The following is a 24,100-nucleotide window of genomic DNA, read 5'->3' on the forward strand; positions in this document are numbered from 1 at the left end:
GCATTAATTTCACCAAAATGCTTTCAATAAGATTACATGTGTTTAATGTACAGTATTTAATGCTTGCTCTTTCCCTTTCAAAAGCCGCTAGACATGTGCAATTTGTTTAGTTCGGAATTCATTTATCGCCGAAATTCAACAAATTCATTCATTTGGAAATATTCACTCTTTAACAAATGTTTTCTGAAAATTTTTAAATCTAAAAATCTGAAAATAAGAATGAATATCCGAAAATTCAAAAGAACGAAAACCCCAAAATTCGAAAATCCAAAACAATGACTAACTAATAATAATAATAACTATTACTAACTATTCAATTCTAACTATTACTAACTATTCAATTCTAACTATTACTAACTATTCAATTCTAACTATTACTAACTATTCAATTTCCTTTCAAATTTGTCTGTTAGTGAACGTAACGAATATGAATTTATCCAAAGTTACGAATTATCCAAAATAACGAATGCCGCATCTAAACGAAAGGAATCTAATAAATTAATAATAATAATAATAAAAACGTTTTTTATTATTATTATTATTTATTAATATTAATTTGTTACATTCCATTCATTTAGATGCAGCATTCGTTATTTTGAAAAATTTGTAACTGTCATTTTTTCTCTTTTCTGCTAATACCCCTTTCGAAATGGGGCAGTTTTCAGGTGATTTAGCGCAGGAATAGCCTCTGTTAAGCACTTGCGGGACAGTCCGAAAAGTCCTGCAAGCAGCATCTTTGGGGCAGGTTGGGAGTGTTGTATTTAGAACTTCCAAAATGCCTTGCCCATTGAAATGAATGGGTAGCACTTCCGAAGCGCCTGAAAAGTGCATATAAAGCGCTGCAACACGGGAGATTTTAACCCCTTCTTCAGGGTTAAAAGGGCCCTGCTAGTGGCTGAAAAACGCTGCTTAGACAGCGGTAAAGCTAAAATGAGTGGCGATTTACTGTGAACGTGGCCGCGGCCCTAGTGTGAAAGGGGTCTAAGTGATCACATTCCCTCTGTTCTCAGCTGCATAAGAGCTGGGGTGGAAAAACAGTAGCACACTGAGCTTCCCAATGAATGGCTGTGCAGGGGAGGGGAGTGTGAGGGCAAGTCTGATCATTGGAGAGCAGGCTGAGTTCCCAGCACAGCTAAAGAACTCACCATGGTGTGTTCTCCTGCTTAATGTGGTCAGTTTTTAATAGGAAAGCAACGGAACTGGTAGGAATACCAGGGATTTCACACAAAGGAAGCAATACAAAGAGAACAGGCTACTTTTTCATACAAGTACATGGTACAGCATACACATATCAGGAATATAAACAGGTGGGGTAACAAACGCTTTAAGCCTATAATTCTGTCAGTTGCCATCACTCCCAATCACTGTACAAAAGGGAATACTAACCCAAGGTCTGCTCAAAAATTCCCACTGGATGAAAAATACTCTTGCATGCAGTCATTTCTAGTAGACTGCGTTACCAGCTGAGAAACATGACCTTGTTTTAGCCAGAGAGATCAATAATGTATATGCATGACAAGTTTCTAAAGTTTATCAATAATGCATCTTATTTTAGAATGCAGCTACTGCTAGCACTTACTGTACTCTAGCCAGCCTCCTGAGCAGTTCGATGTAGTTTGGGGAAGGTAAAAAAAAATGCAAAATGCATGCAGGCCAGCTAGAACGTCTGTGACCACTGTGTGAAGAGTGAGTTAGAACAGCGCAGTCACGGCCATGCCCCCATCTCTCATTCAGAGCAATTTTACAATAACTCCCAACTGTAGAATTTACCATGGCCCCAGTTACACAGACCATAAACTACGAATATGAAGAAGATGGTTGGCTAAACCACACAAGTGTTATTTTGACTTTTTTCTTTCTATTGGTTTGTCAAAAAATAAATAAATAAATATGCAGTGATATAGAAGTTGAATAACGTTTATTGCAGCATAACACATTTGGTATTAAAATAATACATTTTGTGTAGAAGGAAACCGAGACTGCACAAGGGACAGAGGGTGTATGGCTGCATGTGACTGTAGGCGCTGCAGTGGAAAGTCCAGTGTTGGAGCACTGGAAGTACAGTGTTAGCTATGCTCCCGGAGCCCTGTAAAAATTTAAATTAAAAAGATGAGATCACGGGGTGGCATGCACCTCTTTGGACTTAACCCCTGAACATAGGTGTGCGCAGTCTATTGCATTAGGGTGTGCACCCTAAAGCTCAAACACACACCCGTGTATGTATGTGTGTGTATATATATTCACAGTTTACTATGCTTCAGTTATGTATGAACACAGTGAGTGATTGGTACTGATCACTCACTGTGTTCATTGACAAATGTAAGGTGCCAGTAAATGACATCTTGGCCCAGGCAGCAGGGGAAATCTGCACCACAGTGGGTGTTTAGGGTGTGCCCAGGCACACCCAGCACACCCTGTACGCACGCCTATGCCCCTGAACATTTTACAAGTTGACCGAATTCCTGAAAATCAGCTTTAATCTTTTAGGCCCTGTACACACGAGCAGACATGTCCGATGAAAACGGTCCGCGGACCGTTTTCATCGGACATGTCTGCTGGGATCTTTTGGTCTGATGTGTGTACACACCATCAGACCAAAATAACACGGAAGTTCAATGCTTCCACACATGCGTCGAATCAATTCGACGCATGCGCGGGATTTCGGGCCGCTGAAAACCAGTCCGCTAGGCCAGGAAACCTGTCCGCTAGGCCCTACACACGGTCGAACATGTCCGCGGAAACTGGTCCGCGGACCAGATACAGCGGACATGTTCGGTCGTGTGTACGAGGCCTTACACATCCATAGGTGTGTGCAGCCGATTGCATTAGGGTGTGCACTCTAAAGGTCAAACACACGTGTGTGAGTGTCTACTTATATATGACCCTGGTACATTGATCTCTCTGCCGCTTCTTTTCTGGCAGAGCCGGTAAGGGGGAGATCTTTCCCATCTTCCCGCTGACACACAGAGCAATAATGCTATAGCGAATGGGGTGATTAGAGCTTGTCCGGCACACCCCGTGTGCAAGTCCATGTACAAATCCATGTGTAAAACACAGTAATTAAAATAGGAAACAGCAAGCAAATAAACTGATTTTTTTTTATCATTTATATAAAATTAATTTTGCATAAATGGTAAAATAATAACACAAAATATGTACAGAAAATATATTATAGTTTCTGCATAAAAACTATGGATATACAGTAGGGTTGTCCAGATACCGATACTAGTATCGGTATCGGGACCGATACCGAGTATTTGCGGGAGTACTCGTACTCGCGCAAATGCTCCCGATACCTAAATAGAATACTTTTTTTGTATTTATCAACATGTTCTATGAAAATTCTTTGAGTTTTTTACTACTGCGTGACAAGCAAATAAAACATTTTTATTCATTTTTACTCATTTTTATTCTTTTATAATGTCTTGAGTTAGAGTTCTTCATAATTCTAAAGAAAATATCCTTAGTCTGTATTGTGGTTTGAAAACTGTCACATGACATTTAAAAAAAGTATCGGTATTCGGTATCGGCGACTACATGAAAAAAAGTATCGGTACTTGTACTCGGTCCTAAAAAAGTGGTATCGGGACAACCCTAATATACAGTATACATTCAACACCATACTGTGCTCTGTACTTTAGGAAAATGATAACCAATGTATATTATCCTAAAATTATATAAATTGCTCAGTTCTAGAAAAGCTTTCAGCATCCCGTGAATATTCATACTATTATTGAAGGAAAATGGTTTTCAGTGATCTTTAAATAAACCCAGTTGTCAGGCAAACCTATCCATGTATCAGCTATTACTATGGCTAAAAGCCCAGCCATGCAGATAAACACACTGGGCAACAGAACTGAAGCTTATTACCCTGCCAAGAGAAAATGAAAATATCAACTCTGTACTAAACTGGGCCAAGCATTTGCTGCCATATTGTCCAGTACGAGGACACAGCATATGTTTCCACATATCGCTTTTTGGAATCAGGAAGAGAATCCAGATTTCCAAGTAATCCACTCGTAGTACACTTTTTTATGTTTCCAACTTGTTATCGGCAATTCTTCTGCTATAAAATGAATTACATCTAGAAATAGGATTTCACCATATCAGAGCAGTGTGTTGTTGCCACATCCCTATTGCCTATAAAGTCCTAAGCAAGGGGGGTTGTAACGGTCACCACCGTTTACGACCTTCCATCCCAGTCACGACAGCTTATCTGACACACAGACAAACCAGCAGGCCTCCCATTTCCCAGAATAACGAGACTTGCTCCGTGTTCTCTGGTTTCAAATGAAGACAATTTTAATGGTTTCTTCTCAGTCTTATATACAGTACAACCATGTGACAGTATTTAAAGGGACAATGAGATCTCCACCCCCCTAATCACACACTAAGGCTAATTACTTAAACATTCTAGACAGGTCGGCACCGGCCTATAATTATCATGTCTAATCACTGCACATTCCTTAAAGTTCCCTAGGCAGACGTTTCGTCTCCGCATACAGCTTGACACCTATTCACACCTCTGAGCATCAATAGGCTGTAGACAGTGTTATCACACAATTAAAGGCCTTTCAAAAGCCAGCCTTATTTAACATATTAACAGTCTTCACAGAGAGATGAGTCACTATTGACTGGTTGGGGTCACAATTAACCAACATCTTGCAGTGTCTCAAAATCCTGCAATACGAACTATCAGTGATGTCCCATCTCATGTAATACATGAATTATGATTCACTTGCCACCCCATGCCCAAAGGGCACAGAGTGGACTCAGACCCAAGAGTTATCAGTGACGCTGACACAGGAGTATCCTCCATCCTCACAAAGTCTTTGGGTGTCACGGGTCATTCCGTTACATCGGTCTTCTTTCTTTATAAAATTAAAGGGGTTGTAAAGGTTCGTTTTTTATTTTCTAAATAGGTTACTTTAAGCTAGTGCATTGTTGGTTCACTTACTTTTCCTTGGATTTCCCTTTTTTCTTTGTTTTCTTTGTCTGAATTTCTCACTTCCTGTTCCTCCTCAGTAGGAGTTCAGTTAGCTGTTCTAAATGGCACGGATTCAGATATCAGTTACGATGGCATATCTCCGGATACGCCGTCGTAACTCTGAGTTGCAGGGTCGTATCTATGCGACTGATTCATAGAATCAGTTATGCATAGATTTCCCTAAGATCCGACCGGCGTAAGTCTCTTACACCGTCGTATCTTAGGCTGCATATTTACGCTGGCCACTAGGTGGCGCTTCCGTAGATTTACGCGAGGAATATGCAAATTAGGTATATACGTCGATTCAGAAACGTACCTCCGCCCGGCGCATTTTTTTACGTCGTTTACGCTAGGCTTTTTCCGGCGTAAAGTTACCCCTGCTATATGAGGCGTATCCTATGTTAAGTATGGACGTCGGGCCAGCGTAAAATTTTCCGCCGATTATGTCGTTTGCGTAAGTCGTTCGCGAATAGGGCTGTGCGTAATTTACGTTCACGTAGAAAGCATTGGCTTTTTGTGGGTTAATTTGGAGCATGCGCACTGGGATTCTTTCACGGACGGCGCATGCGCCGTTCGTAAAAAACGTCAAATACGTGGGGTCACAATTAATTTAAATAAAACACGTCCACATCAACCACATTTGAATTCCGCGGGCTTACGCCGGACCACATACGTTACGCCGCCTTAACTTAGGGCGCAAGTTCTTTCTGAATACGGAACTTGCGCCCTAATTTACAGCGGCGTAACGAATCTGAGATACGTTACGCCCGCCGATAGATACACTATTGTATCTGAATCCGGGCCGATGACTTTCCACCACTCAGATGACGGTGGAAAGCTTACTGAGGAGAAACAGGAAGTGAGAAATTCAAACAAAGAGAAAAAACATTTAGAATGGAAATCGAAGGAAAAGGTAAGTGAACCAACAATGCACTAGCTTAAAGGAACCAATTTAGAAAATAAAAAACGAACCTTTACAACTCCTTTAATTACAAAGTACATTTTAATATGTAAAAAGGTACTACAGCGCTATTACTAAAACCATATAAAATACTAAAGATAAGCTGCAGACACGTGAGGTGCACAAAACCAAAGTGAATAAATAAGAAAATATTGTGTTGCGCTGATAATCAAGTAAAAAATTGCATACATATATATATACCATATACATAAATAAGAACCCCCTACACCTCAAATCAGGGAGGTATATGTGCAAAAGATAAACAAAAACCACTCAAAAACTATAATGTGAAAAAATTCAAATAGAACCAGCAAAAATAGTTCATGGAAAAAACACAGTTCAGTACATAGGCTAATAGGAGACAGGTGTGAGATCCACAGTCCTCTGGTGTGCAGCTGTCATTATAGCAAAAAAATAAATAAAAAAAATAAATAAAACCTTTTTCTTCTGGACTCCCCGATTAACACAGGATATCAGCCGCTCATATTCTTCTCACCACTGGAGGCAGTGACGTGTATAGGCTATTAGTTGTTCATAATGAAGGTTGCATAAATGAATTTTATAATGTATTTTAACATTTAATTTGTTCCAAATGGTCTCGTATATATGTATTTTATTTGCTTGTAAAGATCACATTAAAATGTTGTGGCTAAAGCGCACCAGTCAGCCGGCAATGATGTGAAGGATCCACCCCTCTGCTCTTGCCTCCATTGTCAGCTTGTATAAATAGACTGCTGACATGGTCACATGGCAACCCATGAATAAGTCAAGTGGCTATTGACGATACGTGTGGGGGAGAAGCCGAGTGACGCGATCGACGGTCGAATCCGTCCTTCTGAGGAGATCGTAGCACTGAGCGGCGTTCAATGACTGATTGCAGTTGAGCCTTTTTACCATCGAGGTTCCGTGAGTGCAATCATTGTATTGCAGGGTTCATTTCCCATTTTATTACGTTATTTGCACCATATATCTTTCTTTTCTCCTTATGAGCGGCTGATATCCTGTGTTAATCGGGGAGTCCAGAAGGAAAAGGTTTTATTTTTTTTTTATTTTTTTTTTTTTTTGCTATAATGACAGCTGCACACCAGAGGACTGTGGATATCACACCTGTCTCCTATTAGCCTATGTACTGAACTGTGTTTTTTCCATGAACTATTTTTGCTGGTTCTATTTGAATTTTTTCACATTATAGTTTTTGAGTGGTTTTTGTTTATCTTTTGCACATATACCTCCCTGATTTGAGGTGTAGGGGGTTCTTATTTATGTATATGGTATATATATATGCAATTTTTTACTTGATTATCAGCGCAACACAGTATTTTCTTATTTAAAGTACATTTTAAGCTGTTGTCTGGAGTGGGACTTTAAGATGTGGTCATGTTTTGGACAAAGTTTTGCAATGCGGGGGGGGGGGGGGGGTTACAATGGGTCATGGATTAGTATTCCACCATGGCAATGACCCAAAACACGCAGCCAAGGCAACAAAGGTGTGGCTCAAGAAGAAGCACATTAAGGTCCTGGAGTGGCCTAGCCAGTCTCCAGACCCATAGAAAATATGTGGAGAAAGCTGAAGGTTCGAGTTACCAAACATCAGCCTAGAAACCTTAATGGCTTAGAGAAGATCTGCAAAGAGGACTGGGACAAAATCCCTCCTGAACTGTGTGCAAACCTTGTGGCCAACTGCAAGAAACGTCTGATCTCCGTGATTGCCAACAAGGGTTTTGCCACCAAGTACTAAGTCGTGTTTTGTGAAGGGGTCAAATACTTTTTTCACTCATTAAAATTCAAATCAATTTAGGATTTAGGATCAATTTATAATTTTTTTTAAATGTGTTTTTCTGGATATTTTTGTTGTTGTTATTCTGTCTCTCACTGGTAAAATAAACCTACCATTAAAATTATAGACTGACCATTTCTTTGCCAGTGGGCAAACGTACAAAATCAGAAGGGGATCAAATACTTTTTTTCCCTCAATCTAAAGCCTTATGCCGTGTACACACGATCAGAAATTTCGACAACAAAACCGTGGATTTTTTCCCAACGGACTTTGGGCTCCAACTTGTCTTGCATACATACGGCCACACAAATCTTGTCGGAAATTCTGAACGTCAAGAACGTGGTGACGTACAACACTGACGAGCCGAGAAAAATTAAGTTCAATGATTCCGAGCATGCATCAAATTGATTGCGAGCATGCGTAAGATTTTTGTGCGTCGGAATTGCATACAGACAAATGGAATTTCCGACAAGAACTTTTGTTGTCGGAAAATTTGAGAACCAGCTCTCTAATTTTTGTGGTCGGAAATTCCGACAGCAAATGTCTGGTGGAGCATACACAAGGTCGGAATTTCTGACCAAAAGCTCACATCGAACATTTGTTGTCAGAATTTCCGACCGTGTGTACGTGGCATTACAATAAATGTACCAGTATTTTTTGCAGCCTATTCTAATTGGTAGTAGTTATTTTTTAATATAAAATACTTTGCATTACATAAGAGGGAGGGTTTTTCATTTCCTTTTGGCCCACCTCACTATAATCTGACTAGCTATCTTAAAGCGGTGGTTCACCCACAATAACAACATTCTAGCATTAAATTAAGCATAGTAGCGCGAGCTACAGTATGCCTGTATTTATTTTTTTTGCCCCGTACTCACTGTTTAATCCTATAGTGAAGATTCCGACTCCCCGCGGGGAATGGGCGTTCCTATCCAGAGGGAAGATGATTGACGGCCGGCTATGGCGCGTCACCAGGGCCGGACTTACCATTGGCCTTGACTGGGCTCAAGCCCAGGGGCCCCACCCAATAGGGGGCCCCCTTTAAAAAAAAAAAAAAAAAAATTTTTTTTTTTTTTTTTTTTTTTAGGGGTCCGGAGGTCCCCAGGGGCCCGGAGGCCCCCAGGGCCCCGGACGGCAACCCCCCCCTTTTTTTATTTATTTTTTGTAAAAAAATGTTTTTTTTTATATATTTTTATTTTTATATATATATAATATATATATATATATATATATATATATATATATATATATATATTTTATTATTATTATTATTAAAGGGCCCAGGGGTCTCCAGGGCCCTGGACGGCAGCCCCCCCTTTTTTTATTTATTTTTTTGTAAAAAAATGTTTTTTTTATATATTTTTTATTTATATATATATATAATATATATATGTATATATATATATATATATATATTTTTTTTTTTTTATTATTATTATTAAAGGGCCCAGGGGTCTCCAGGGCCCCCGGATGGCAACCCACCTTTTTTATTTTTATTTTTAAAAAATTACATTTTTTTTTATATATATATATATATTTTTTTATTAAAGGGCTCCTGTAATAAAAATAAAAAAAGAGGGGGTTGCCACATGGGGCCCTGGGGACCTCTTCCCCAGGGCCCCATGTGGCAACCCCCTCTTTTTTTATTTTTTTTATAAATGTTTATTTTTTTATTTTTGTTTATTTTTTATTAAAAGGCCCAGAGGTCCCCAGGGCCCCCGGGTTTGGCAACCTCCCTTTTTTTATGTATTTTTTATAAATGTTTTTTTTTTTTATTATTAAAGGGCCCAGAGGTTTATTTTTTATTTTTATTAAAAGGCCCAGAGGTCCCCAGGGCCCCGGATGCCTACATATATTTATATATATTTGTTTTCTTCTTTATTTCTTCTTTTTTTTGTAAAGGCCCCCCCGCTTCTCAATTTGCGGCAGCCCCCATGCTTCTCAATTTCAGGCGGCAGCACCCCCACCCCCCCTAGGTTCTCTGCTTCAGGGGGGCCATGCCTTAAGCTGTGCAAGGGGCCCCAAAATTCCTGATGGCGGCCCTGCGCATACCTCCCAACACGCACAGATTCTGTGACTTTCCCGCACAGACAGCTTCTTCCCGCAGTCCCGCAAAAGGGTTAATTTTCCCGCACTGCAAGAGGAGGCAGCACGGAAGCAGGAGGAACCGGAGTGGTGTGTGGAGGACTGTGGCTGCTGAAGGGAAGAAAGCCGACAGCCGGGCTAATGACAGTCTGTGGCCCCGGCTGTTGGCACAGGTGAGAGGCACTCCCCCCCTCAACAACTGCAAAATCCCCCCCCGCTCAACAACTTTAATGCGCTCCCCCCCCCGCTCAACAACTTCGATCCCCCCCAATTCTCGGCTCCAGGGGGCCCCTTCAACACTCAAGCCCAGGGGCCCCCACCACCCTAAGTCCTGCCCTGCACGTCACGCTCCCCGAAGATAGCCGGAGTAGGTCTCGGCTCTTCACGGCGCTATACGGCGCCTGCGCATAGTCAGACTATGCGCAGGCGCCGTGAAGAGCCAAGTCCTATTTTGGCTATTTCCGGAGAAGCGGGATGCGCCAGAGCCGGCCGTCAATCATCTTCCCTCTGGATAGGAACGCCCATTCCCCGCGGTGAGTCGGAATCTTCACTATAGGATTACACAGTGAGTACGGGGCAAAAAAAATAAATAAAGGCATACTGTAGCTCGCGCTACTATGCTTAATTTAATGCTAGAAAAAAAAATGTATAGGGTGAACCCCCTCTTTAAGGCTGACCATACATTATACAATTTTCTTCTATAGTTTTCCTTTAGATTTACCAAAACCTTTTAATATGAGGTCAAATCTAAACACTTTCAATTTGTGTACGGTCAGGCAGGCCCTTGTACTACATAGTTAAAGGTAAATCTAATGGAAATTTAATAAAAAATTGTATAATGTATGGCCAGCTTTAGTTTCATGCAGCAATTTGTTTGGCATAGAAAAGAGACAAACACGAGCAGTACTATTCCTATGGAATCCCCGGAGGGTTACGTGCAACATAGCAGAGTCATCACAGATGTGACAAATAGAAAAGTGTGAGTTATTTATTATGTGACATGACATTACCTCAGTAATCCCACACTGCCTTTAGACTTGTAAACAGTTTAATATTACACAGTCTCTGACAACTGTCTGGTCAATCGTTTCAAATATTGTGATTATAAAATAACATTTTTGTTTTACTATGTATTGTATCTGGTGATTTTACATAATTTATAACACATTGTTTAACAATATGTATTTGCATATTTTTTGTACAACTTCTGGTCAACTGACATCTGATTTATAAGGTCCCAAGGACACTAGGCATTAAGCTCCAGTGTGTAAGCAGAGGTTAGTACCTCTTTTAGTGAGGTCCCTCCCCTGGGTGGGTATGGTGGGTGGAGTTAGTCATCCCATATAAGCTGAAGCAGGAAGAGTCTGGGGCAGAGGGTGATGGGAAAAATACTACCCTTGGTATATAGGGCCAGATTCACGTAGAATCGCGGCGGCGTAACGTATCGTAGATACGTTACACCGCCGCAAGTTTTCATCGCAAGTGCCTGATTCACAAAGCACTTGCGAGAAAACTTCTGCCGGCGGCCTCCGGCGTAAGCCCGCGTAATTCAAAGGGGCGTGTGCCATTTAAATTAGGCGCGCTCCCGTGCCTTGGACCTACTGCGCATGCTCCCTTTTGAATTTCCCGCCGTGCTTTGCGCGAAGTGACATCATTTTTTCGAACGGCGACGTGCGTAGCGTACTTCTGTATTCCCGGACGTCTTACGCAAGAAGGAAAAATTTTTACATTTCGACGTGGGAACGACGGCCATACTTTATACAGCACATACGTGGGCTGTGTAAAGTTAGGGCACCTAAAACGACGACTAACTTTGCGACGGGAAACTAGACTAGCAGCGACGTAGCGAACGCTAAAAACCATTGTGGATCGCCGTAACTCCTAATTTGCATACCCGACACTGGTGTACGACGCGAACTCCCCCCAGCGGCGGCCGCGGTATTGCATCCTAAGATCCGACAGTGTAAAACAATTACACCTGTCGGATCTTAGGGCTAACTATGCGTAACTCGCATAGTTAGGAAGACCGTAAAACAGAGATACGATGGCGTATCAGGAGATACGCCGTTGTATCTCTTTAGTGAATCTGGGCCATAGTATGTAAGCCTATAGTCTGAGCGAGAGGACCCTTCAAGGTAGGCCTGTGTAGACTCAAGAGGAGGACCCACCTATTGGGAACCTGTAGTGAGGGTATGGAAGAGTTGGATGGCCATCATTTGTTAACTACACTGTGATGAATTTGCTGTTGCTCGATTTGAAGTGGTGGAAATGAAAGTTGAGATGTACTATAAGAAAATGCAATGTGATGTTTTTGCCATTGTAAAAGAAAATCGTTAAAAGGCTGAATATGTGGCACATTACTATTTTCCAGTGGTGGGTCTCAGGCCATGAGAATGAGAGAATTGCAGTAAAATGGCAGAATTTTGCCACGTTTTGCCTCTTCAATGAAAATGTATTCAAAAATAAATAAAATGGCAGAGTCTCTTCCTCTATCTCAGTTCTTGAGCCTTGAATCAAGGCTGCCAACAAGTGCATGAGACCTACATTTTGGCGCATACAGAAGGCACATGTGTACCACCCAACCCTACTGCCAGAAGCCTGTTAAACTCTCTGGGGCTGAAAGCTGCTGTGGTTGGACAGTACAATGAGTGCTACTAATGTCTAAGGCAGTATGTACCCACGGACAAATGCCTAGAATGCAAGCCTTGGGGAAGGGGCTAGATGACCCTGGACAGGGCCGATCCTAGGCAGGGTGCAGGGGGTGCTCCGCACCCAGGTGCCACAGAGAAGCTCCAAAGTGCTCCCCTCCCTCCTCCTAGTCTGTGACCAGAGGCAGACCGCGTATAGATGGTGCCGCGGTTCCCCATCCCGCTTGCTCTCTCCGCTGGCAACTGACAAGAGCGCATACCCAGAATACGGGCTGGGTACCACAGCGGAGCCTAGTACCGGAAAACGTTCCGGTACTAGGCTCCACTAATAAATTCTGTCCGATGCACTTCAAGCAGTCTCCTGTCTGCCCCACCCCCTCTGCGTGTGTTCTCCCATAGGCGGTGTGATGAGAGGCTTCTGGGTTTGCCGGAGCTGCTGCCAATCATCCCGTGCACTCCCAGAAATGCTCTCCGAGTGCCACCCTCCAAGTAACCAAAGATGCAACATATGCCCCGCCCCCCTGTAATTTGCTTCTGCTCCCAGCACACCCGAGCTACCGGGATCTATTGGACAAGTACTGATCTATGGGGACACCTGATGTGGAGGGCTCTGATGGGGACACCTGCTGTGGGGGGCTATGATGGGGGACACCTGCTGGGGGACACTAATGAAGACTTCTTAGGGGAGCATCTCTGTGTTTGAGTCATAGCCATAGAAACATTTGTAAAGGGGAGGACTTAGTAAGATGACCACGCCCATGTGGGGGCGCCAGAAATATTTCTGCACCCAGGCGTCTGTGACCCTAGGATCGGCCCTGACCCTGGATGTCCTCTAGCCCAGAAATAAGTCAGGCTCTCTCTAATTGCTGCCACTTCTAATGCACACTTTGAGAACCTCACAATGTGCAGTGAAAAGTAAACTACCTGTACAAATGAACAAGACTGAAGGTAAAGCTGAAGTTCAGCTTCAAAACTGAACAAAAGCCATAATTAGTGGGAGAAAGTGAAGAACTGGCAGCTTGCTCCTCTGAACAAATTACTTTATTATAGCAGTAAAAGTGTATAAATACAGCAGCTTACACGTTTTGGCAAAAAGCCTTAATCATAGCCAAACTGTTTGGATTTTAGTCTTTAAAGGGTTGCTGTGTCTCCACATAAGTGTGATTTCTCCTAAATTCCCATGCTTGTGACCACACAGAAAATAAAAGGAATCTCCCCAGTGGTCATAAAGACAGCAGTGAAAAAAAACTGTCCAATTTTCAACCCTTCGCACAATTGTGTGTATGTGTCTCTTTTGGGTTTGCTTTCTGACTGCTATGTCTACATATTAAAGAGATCTCCCCAACTGGCATATAGATAGCAGTAGCAGACTTTAGAGGTTCTCATCATTCCGAGTTCTAATTTTGTATCGGTAAGTAAAGAGGTTATGCAAGTCACATGACCATCGAGGTAATGTAACTTATGTAAAGAATACTAGTAGCTGCAATACAGCATGTACTCCAGAATTGTGCAACGAGGAGCATATATAATTTGCCATGGTGGAAGACAGAATTTTGCCCACTTGTAACCACTAAGGCGTATATTGAGAGACGCAGAAATGGACTTGCCTGCTCAGCATTGTGTGTGGCCAGCCTGACAGATGCTGCCGAAATTCGAGACTGAAGTTAGTAGTACAGATGGAGTATCTACAACTGGCCCTGAGCTGATGAGTTCTGCTATTAAGGTCACCCTTCACCAAAGTCTATTACATGTGTTTTCAACTCCCAGTCTTATGAATGTGTTTTGCTCTTTTAATACAGTGCTGCATATTATGTGCTGGGCTCTCCGGGCCAGATCCTCAAAAGAGATACGGCGGCGTAACTGCTGTTACGCCGTCGTATCCCTGGTCCTAACTATGGAACTGATCCACAGACTCAGTTTCCCATAGTTAGGACGAAGATCCGACATGTGTAATTGAATTACACTGTCGGATCTTAAGGATGCAATTCTAGGCCGGCCGCTAGGTGGCGAGGCCATTGAGGCCGGCGTAGAATATGCAAATGACCAGTTACGGCGATCCACGAACGCTCCGACGGGCCCGACGCTCTAAATCTACGTCGTTTACGTCGAGTTCCGCCGCGTAAAACTAGGGCTAAGCCCTAGTTGTCCTAAGCCATGTTAAGTATGGCCGTCGTTCCCGCGTCGAATTTTAAATTCTACGTCGTTTGCGTAAGACGTCCGTGAATGGCGCTGGACGCCATTTACGTTAACGTCTAAGCAAATGACGTCGGAGCGACGTCAGTTAGCGCAATGCACGTCGGGTAATTTACCCGATGGAGCATGCGCAGTACGTCCGGCGCGGGAGCGCGCCTAATTTAAATGGGACTCGCCCATTTGAATAGGAACGCCTTGCGCCGGACGGATTTAAGGGGGTTATCCACAAAGCCGCGGCGCAACGTAACTTTTCGGATTTAAGTTACTCCGCCGCAAAATTCCCAAGTTAGGTGCCGATCCACAAAGCACTTACCTGGAATTTTGCGGCGCTGTAACTTAAATCCGTCCGGCGCAAGGCGTTCCTATTCAAATGGGCGAGTCCCATTTAAATTAGGCGCGCTCCCGCGCCGGACGTACTGCGCATGCTCCGTCGGGTAAATTACCCGACGTGCATTGCGCTAACTGACGTCGCTCCGACGTCATTTGCTTAGACGTTAACGTAAATGGCGTCCAGCGCCATTCACGGACGTCTTACGCAAACGACGTAGAATTTAAAATTCGACGCGGGAACGACGGCCATACTTAACATGGCTTAGGACAACTAGGGCTTAGCCCTAGTTTTACGCGGCGGAACTCGACGTAAACGACGTAGATTTAGAGCGTCGGGCCCGTCGGAGCGTTCGTGGATCGCCGTAACTGGTCATTTGCATATTCTACGCCGGCCTCAATGGCCTCGCCACCTAGCGGCCGGCCTAGAATTGCATCCTTAAGATCCGACAGTGTAATTCAATTACACATGTCGGATCTTCGTCCTAACTATGGGAAACTGAGTCTGTGGATCAGTTCCATAGTTAGGACCAGGGATACGACGGCGTAACAGCAGTTACGCCGCCGTATCTCTTTTGAGGATCTGGCCCTAAGTTACAGCGCCGCAAAATTCCAGGTAAGTGCTTTGTGGATCGGCACCTAACTTGGGAATTTTGCGGCGGAGTAACTTAAATCCGAAAAGTTACGTTGCGCCGCGGCTTTGTGGATAACCCCCTCCATGTGTTCTTTTACAATATATAAGCACATTCCTAGGGCTCTTTCCTAGCTGCAGGACCATCCTAAACATGTTTCTTGGGGTTGTTAAACATAGTTCATTTAACTTAAACGTTACTGTACTTTCAACTTCAACTTAACTTTCTCCCTTTCTATAAGGCCTCGTACACACGACCGAGGAACTCGTCGGGCAAAACACATAATTTTCCTCGTCGAGTTCCTTGTTAGGCTTGTTTAAGGAACTCGACAAGCTTGCTTTGCGTACACACTGTCAAGACAAAATCTCCTCGTTCTCAAACGCGGTGACATACAACACATACAACTGCAGGGGAAGTTCGATTCCACTGGCACAACTCTTGGGGCTTCTTTTGCTAATCTCATGTGTTTGCGTGTTAAAGCGGTGGTTCCCCCTTAAAAACAACTTTTTTTTATTCCACTGGCCCCCCACATTACAATCGAATTAAGGCTATTATTTTTTTTTTGCTGCTGTACATACCTTGATACAGCATCTTCACCCGTGCATCCGGGTTGCGAGTCCCGCGGGAGTGGGCGTTCCTCACATGTGTTTTATTGACGTTTTTCCCAAAAACGAGCTCTCCCCCCGTCGCGTAAGCCGCGTCACGATTGGCGAAAGGAGCCGAACGGCGATGCGCATGCGCAGTATAGCGCCGACTCGCCGTTCGGCTCCTTTCGTCAACCGTGACGCGGCTTACGCGACAGGGGGGAGCTCGTTTTTCCGAAAAACGTCAATCAAACACATGTGAGGAACGCCCACTCCCGCGGGACTCGCAACCCGGATGCACGGGTGAAGATGCTGTATCAAGGTATGTACAGCAGCAAAAAAAAAATAATAGCCTTAATTCGATTGTAATGAGGGGGGCCAGTGGAATAAAAAAAAGTTGTTTTTAAGGGGGAACCACCCCTTTAAGTAAAAGTTTGTTAAGAGACGATTTTCACTTTTCAGTCTGTTACAGCTTGAAAATTGTGTTATCTCCATTACAAGTGCTACTTTTACTCCCGTCTCATACTTTATTCTGAGCTAGCGCGGGTTTCTTAGCATACACACGCTCGAGTTTCTCGTCGGAAACCAGCCCGACGAGGAACTCGACGAGCCAATTTGAGACTCCCGTCGAGGAAATAGAGAACTTGCTCTCTTTTTGGCTCGTCGAGTTCTTTGACAGTTCCCTCGATGAAAAATGTACACACGACCGGTTTCCTCTGCAAAAAATCTCTCCCGCCAAGTTTCTTGATAGATTCTGCCGAGAAAACCGGTCGTGTGTACAAGGCCTCAGACATATGCTAAGAATTGTTGTGTTTTGCCCCTCCACCCTCTTACTTCCTCTATTCTTGCCAAGCAAGAGTAATGTACCTTCCGCCTACTGCGGTGTGTGACATTAATATCCCAGGAGATTATGGGACACTGGAGGTATGCAAGTGCCAAAGCATTGTAAGATTTCAGGCCTGCATAGCTGTTACCTATGCAGACATGAAATCTCATGATATCTTGGCATTTAATGATCTGCAGCCTCTTGGGATGTGTGACATGATTTTTCCAGGATGCTGCAGGTGGCTGGATGCATGTCACCAGCAGAAATGAGGAAGTCGCGGGTGGAGGAGCTGAACGAATCTATATGCAGTTCACACAATATAAACATTATAAGTGAATGTGGAATAAAGAGAAGGGATTGAGGGATTCAGAAAGTGCAGTGAATGGTGAAGTTCACTAAACATGGCCTTATTGTGTACTCTTTTTATCCCTTTATGTGATCAATAAAGCCATGTTCAGTAGACTTATGTTGAGTGCTGTAATCTTTTAAGCTGTTATGTCCATGTAGTACTGGCAATTTTGTCTACAGACTACAGTACTGAATCACTCTCCTTAGGCCTCGTACACACGACCGAGAAACTCGACGGGTGAAACACATCGTTTTGCTCGTCGAGTTCCTTGTGAAGCCGTTGAGAAGCTCGACAAGCCAATTTTCTCCATTCCCATCAAGGAAATAGAGAACATGCTTTCTTTTTGGCTCGTCGAGTTTCTCGACAGTTTCCTCTACGAAAATGTACACACGACCGGTTTCCTCGGCAAAAAAATATCTCCCAGCAAGTTTCTTGCTGGTTTTTGCCGAGAAACTTGGTCATGTGTACGAGGCCTTAGTGTTAGAAAAAATGAATTGAAGTCAATGAAGGGTTTGTGTCGCTGAAATATTAAACTATGGGGTTTATTAACTAAAACTGGAAAGTGCAAATTCTGGTGCAACTCCACATAGAAACCAATCAGTGTCCAAGTTTTATTGCTAAAGCTTAACTGAAAAAATTAACTTTAGAAGCTGATTGGCTACCATGCACAGCTGCACCAGATTCTGAGTGCTCCGGGTTTAGTAAATCAACCCCAATGTGTAGTTCAGTTGCTGAGCAATTTAAAGCGGTAGTTCACCCTCCTTAAGAACAATGCAGCATAAAATCCGGCATAGTAGCGCGAGCTACACTATGCCGGTCTTAATTTTTTTATCCCGGTACTCACGGTTATATCGTGCATTGACGATTCCGTCTGCCGCGGGGAATGGGCGTTCCTAGCAAGAGGGAGGGTGATTGACGGCCGGCTCTGGCACGTCACGCTCCCCGAAGACAGCCGGAGTAGGTTTCGGCTCTTCACGGCGCCTGTGCACAGGCTATGCGCAGGCGCCGTGAAGAGCCAAGCCTATTTCGGCTATTTCCGGAGAAGCGTGACGTGCCACGGCCGGCCGTCAATCACCTTCCCTGTCCATAGGAACACCCATTGCCCGGAATCTTCTATGTACGCTATAACAGTGAGTACGGGGGAAAAAAAATTAAGACCGGCATAGTGTAGCTCGCGCTACTATGCCGGATTTAATGCTAGAGGGAAAAATTTTTTTTTTTTTTTTATATAGGGTGAACCCCCGCTTTAAGCAATTGTTTACAGCTTTTGAAGCTAGGTACGGACTGGAAAGCATTGAGGGATGATCATGTTATGTAATACAGTTGCTTCTGATGATAGCAAACCAGCAAATTTTAGCTGCCTAGATAAACTTTGCACTCTGCAATGGATACTACAGCAACACATCTGTATTCAGATACAAATCACCAGGGAAAATATTTAGAAAGATCAGTAGCTGCTACAAATCTCTGCTACAAATTGTTATTATGATGACCAGAACTTCCAGAAGAGCCTTAAGATGACCAGAAGAGCCTTCCCTTTACGCTTATGGAATCATTCCCTTGCTAGTCCGGAATGCGTCTAAATCGCTCTTGCTAGCAAACAACTCACTGGTCCAAGTATGTGGTAAGCTACCCAGATAGCAAGGATAACTTACCACAAATTTGTGTCAGTATTGAATTGTATATCTGTTATCTTGATGCACATTTTAACTGGCAAGATGTACACTTGCAGAGCACTTGAAGCACACGGTCTAGTTGACACCTTTTCAATTTGTAGCAAATTTGCTTGGCAAGTCTCTAGCAAGAGCAAAGTTTCAGTGGTGAGTCTACAGCAAGAGCTTTGCAAGTCTACAGCATGAACATTTTTCCACAGTGACCCCTGTGGTGGGATGACTATTGCAAAACATAACTCAACCAGAACCTACAGCAGACTTGCAGAATGTGTGCAAAGAAAGTTGATCTGGAGTCATGCAATGTGGACTTGCTGCAATTGTGCAACAAACTTGTGAAGCCTGGCAAGTCTAGCAATAGCTTAGCAAGTCATTTTCAAACTGGAAGCACAAATGCTTGGTATCTGGGTAGTGGTCCGGTCACTGGCAAGTTCTTGCAAGTCACAGGATCTTTCGTATTAAATAGCCCTTACTGTGTGCTACTGTAGATTCTGGATGTAACAGTAAATGGTTGACAGAATTATAGCTTAGATCATTGTTTTTACAAAGACTTTCAGTTTATTATACAGTTAATGTGGCTGTTGTTCCTTTTTACCCACTATTCACTTCATCATATTTCAGGTACAGATCTTTTTTCAGTAAGTGAGGAAGCGTAAAACTTGTGTACAATGAAGTGACTTTCCTGTAGATTAAGCTGTAGGTGATTGTTATGGAGCAGACTGTTATTGTCCTCATCACACAATTGCAGATTAATGCTTTAGTAAATCAATGACACACATGAATTATGCAAATGAGGTGAGTTAATTCTATCTACGACCTTAAAAGTCTTTGCAAAAATTAGTGGCAGCTAAGTAGTTTGTGGGCAGGTGCAGTGTGATGCGTTGGGAAGAGAACACAAGGGTCCAAGTGCAGCAACAAGACTGTATTGTAACAAAAGGCTAGCAATACAAAGCAAACCCAGTGGGAAGGCCACCCAACCAGAAGCACTCACCAGTTGTAATGGCAATGTGATGGCAGACTGGTGATTCAGAGAAGCCAACAGCATATGTCTCAGACAGCGGAATGTGGCCTGGCTGGTCTGTACCCAAATAGACAGGCTTCCAGGAAGGATGGCATTTCCCTGTACTTTCCCTATTCCTTCAGAACCTTATCTTGGCGCTAAGCACTGTCCCTACTCTAACCACTTGCAAAATATGCACCAAACTCAGGAGCCAGAGACTTAAACAGACTCTGCCTGATCCAAGATGGCCACAAAAGTCACATGGGGTGCCAGCATCCAATAGGATAGTTGCCTCCTCGTGACTAAGAAAACTGAGAGGTAATTTTTTTCTCTCAACTTCCCCCCTCGTCTGCATTGTCGCTGCGGACATGTGCCACCTGCAGGGGAGAAAATAGACTGCACTTGCCTACATGTTAACTGCACTAAATGCAAAGCTACTAATCAACCATTTTCTTGCATTATTTGCCACAAGGTTGATACAGGAAAGCTATAAAGGTCCTCATTTATAGCTGGAACATATATGGAAAGGTTTTTATTAGCCATACCGGCTTGCAATACATATACTTTGAAAAGCAGAGCAGAGAATCCTTCAAATTTAAAATTTTCAACACCATGTCTAAATATTACAAAGGTTGCAATTTGTATTTAGTACTGTCTTTAGATTTCCAAACTCCTATGTAGTGTGAGGTCCTGCTTGAATCAATATGCATTGACTAGATTGCCTTCGTAAAACATAGTAATGGCAAAGAAAAGGAAGATTGTGCAATCAGACTGAAATCATGTATAGCATGCCTTAGAGAAGCCCACTAAAGTCATAACTTAGGTCTAGTCAGCTAAGAGGACATGGAGGATTGATTCCGATGGAACTTCTAGAGACTGCTCTGCTGAGCACAACATTTCAACATGCAGTTGTGTTTTTTTTTTAAATCTTCTCTTATTCAACTTATACCACATTGTTTTCAAACAATAAAGCATTGTCAAAATTCCCTTCTACTGAGTAAAGGGAAATTTTAATTTATACCACATTGCTTTCAAACAATACATAAATGCTAGAATGAAAACAATGTAATAGCCATAGGAAGATATACAGAGACTTATCCACAAGGGTCTTATTTTTATTGTTATCTGCAGTTTTGGATCATTATCTGACTGCACTGCCCTCATTTACAGCATATCATCCCCTCTTAGTGTGAGATGTTGTAAGATTACAAAATGTGCATAGGCACTGATAAATTGATTTCCATTGAATGCTCACACAGCAGTCAAAAAAAGCTTTCTGTTTTCTGTCAAAGTTGCACGGCCACAGGAAAGATGGGGCCTTACAAGTGACAACATGAAAACCCAAATCCTACATGAACAGGCTTCTTAATCTTTTAATGAATAAGAAGTTTTCTGAATAACATGTAGTTATTTAGTTAGTGAAGTCTCCTTCATACCTATCATGTGAATGTGTCAAAATATAATCCACTTGTTTTATGACAAACTTCACCTGTCTTTCTACAGCTTTATGTCTAAGTAACGTTGTCCTTTAAGTCATTTGCTTATCACATTTTATATGCAATGTGCTGCCTACTTTGTCAGTTTACCCTATTCCTATGCATGCAACCACATCCATTCTTACTACCCACATGCTAAGTATTTTAAATGAGATGCGTTTTTGAACAAACAGTAGTATAAGTAAAATAGTAAACGTTTATAACCAGGCTCATACATACCACCCAAACAGCAAGCCAAATTCAACTGTCTAACTGTATATGTTAAAAGCAGAGATTGGTTGCACGCATTTGCAAGTAAATGAGTACTGCGTGCAACCAATCTCTGCTTTTAACATATACAGTTAGACAGTTGAATTTGGCTTGCTGTTTGGGTGGTATGTATGAGCCTGGTTATAAATGTTTACTATTTTACTTATACTACTGTTTGTTTAAAAACGCATCTCATTTAAAGTCCCAAAAACCCCCTTTTTTTTGTATCCAATAGGGATGGAGGCGTGTGTTTTTCATACGCCTCATTTAAAGTCCCAACCCTAGTTTTCTTTGTACCATATAGAGATGGAGATGCGTTTTGCTGATACTCTTATACTATTATGCGTTTTTTTCCAGTGCTCTTCACCACAATACCAAGCATAGGTGGAGGCGGGGACACACCCCTAGTCACCTGTCCTCCATCTACCCATTAGTCTTTACATGCCTCCATTGAGGAGACTTCAAAAGTTAAGTTAGGACTGCAGATCGCAGAGAGCCTTGGCGCGGGCTCTGCAGCTTACTCATGTACTTGCAAATGCGTGCAACCAATCTCTGCTTTTAACATATACAGTTAGACAGTTGAATTTGGCTTGCTGTTTGGGTGGTATGTATGAGCCTGGTTATAAACGTTTACTATTTTACTTATACTACTGTTTGTTTAAAAACGCATTTCTCATTTAAAGTCCCAAAAACCCCCTTTTTTTTCATGCTAAGTATTTGGACACATACAATCCAGTGGCGGGCGCTCCATTAGGAGCCCCCAATCTACATGCAGGGTGCCGGATGCATGGATTTCAATGTGGTTTTATTTATTTTTTGAAGCACAGGATTAGAGCCTGAGGCTCTAATTGGCTTAAAAAGGAGTGGGCTTGGGGCGCAGAGCAATGCGCCCTGAGCCCACGCAGTTGTGTGACAATAGCAAATTAATATTTGCTATTGTCTTTCTGCTTCTCCTCCAGCCCAATCAGGAAGCGGGTCTTAAGACCTGATTGGCCGAGAGGAGAAGCAACGGTATTGGCCGCCGAGGAAGCCACCAAGGAGGAGGAGACGCAGGGGGAAGTAAAAGCTGCCCGCAACCTATATGGGGTAAGTTCGGGGCTAGTGGGCGAGCAGGGGGTGGTGTGACAATAGCAAATTAATATTTGCTATTGTCTTTCTGCTTCTCCTCCCGCCCAATCAGGAAGCGAGTCTTAAGACCTGATTGGCCGAGAGGAGAAGCAACGGTATTGGCCGCCGAGGAAGCCAACAGGCAGGACGAGACGCAAGGCGAAGTAAAAGCTGCCCGTGACCTATATGGGGTAAGTTCGGGGCTAGTGGGCGAGCGGGGAGTGGTGTTTGGTTTACCGATGGAAGGGGGGTTGGGGCGTTTGACTGACAGACCGACCAGGAAGGGATGTTTTCCGCCCCCCCCCCCCCCCACAAAAATTGGAGCACCAGCCGCCACTGGTATAATCCTTAAATTAGGGCTTGCAAATCTTCCCCTAACCAGCCAGATCACACCAATGTTAAGAGATGGATGCGAAATGTGTCATACTTTTCTGTCCCCCACTATTGCATGACGTCCATGTGTCATATTTTACTATAAAGCTATTAAGAAGTGCAGATATCTGGATTTGTTTTGTGTATTCTAATGGCGGCTGGCAGGCTGGGCATGAACCTTGTGATACAGTGGAGCAGTAATCTTCTAAGAAAATGAGCAGCAGTCTGGAGTAGCGCACAGTTTATTTGAGCACACCTATGATGTTTGTATATTTATTCTTTAGTGGTCATTCATTAGGCTGGCCATTTTAGATTTTTGTTCAAACGTTTGTAGAAAAATGATTTTTTTTTTAACAAAAAGATTTTTATTGATGTATAAACAGAGTAAATATACAGTTGCCAGACATTGGTTATACATAGATCAGCAGTAAATGCAGTTTAGAAACCTGAAAGCAAGTTAAAACAACACATAAGGTGAACGTCCATGTATGAGCGCATACTCCCTGTGTCCAAATTGCCAAGAAAAGAAAAGGGTACACAGATGGAGATAAAAAATTGAGAAGGAGGGAGACGGAGTGCATAGCTTGGATTTCAATAAATACGTCAACACTTGTATACCCCAAGTAACCCCCGAGACCCCCCCCCATACAGAGACACACATGTTGGGGACAATAGCAATACCACTCATTCTACACTTGAGACGGATATAAGTTTCCCTAACAGGGCAAAAGGGGGAAGACCTCCACCACTGTACCATGAGTCGCGTATTCAGGGGAAAAGAGGGATGGGGTGGGGTGGAGGTGGGGGGGGGAGAGAGGCCTCTATTACCGGATCCAA

General features: G+C 43.0%; 1 protein-coding gene across 1 annotated transcript in view; it reads right to left on the reverse strand.

Annotated features, from left to right (window-relative positions):
- The window catches only part of PPP1R1A (protein phosphatase 1 regulatory inhibitor subunit 1A), a 264,337-nt gene that overhangs the window by 89,188 nt on the left and 151,049 nt on the right, over nt 1-24,100 (reverse strand). The gene's annotated exons all lie outside the window — the stretch shown is intronic.

Source organism: Rana temporaria, chromosome 2 (assembly GCF_905171775.1).
Source record: "Rana temporaria chromosome 2, aRanTem1.1, whole genome shotgun sequence".
In the NCBI taxonomy this organism is placed as follows: Eukaryota; Metazoa; Chordata; class Amphibia; order Anura; family Ranidae; genus Rana; species Rana temporaria.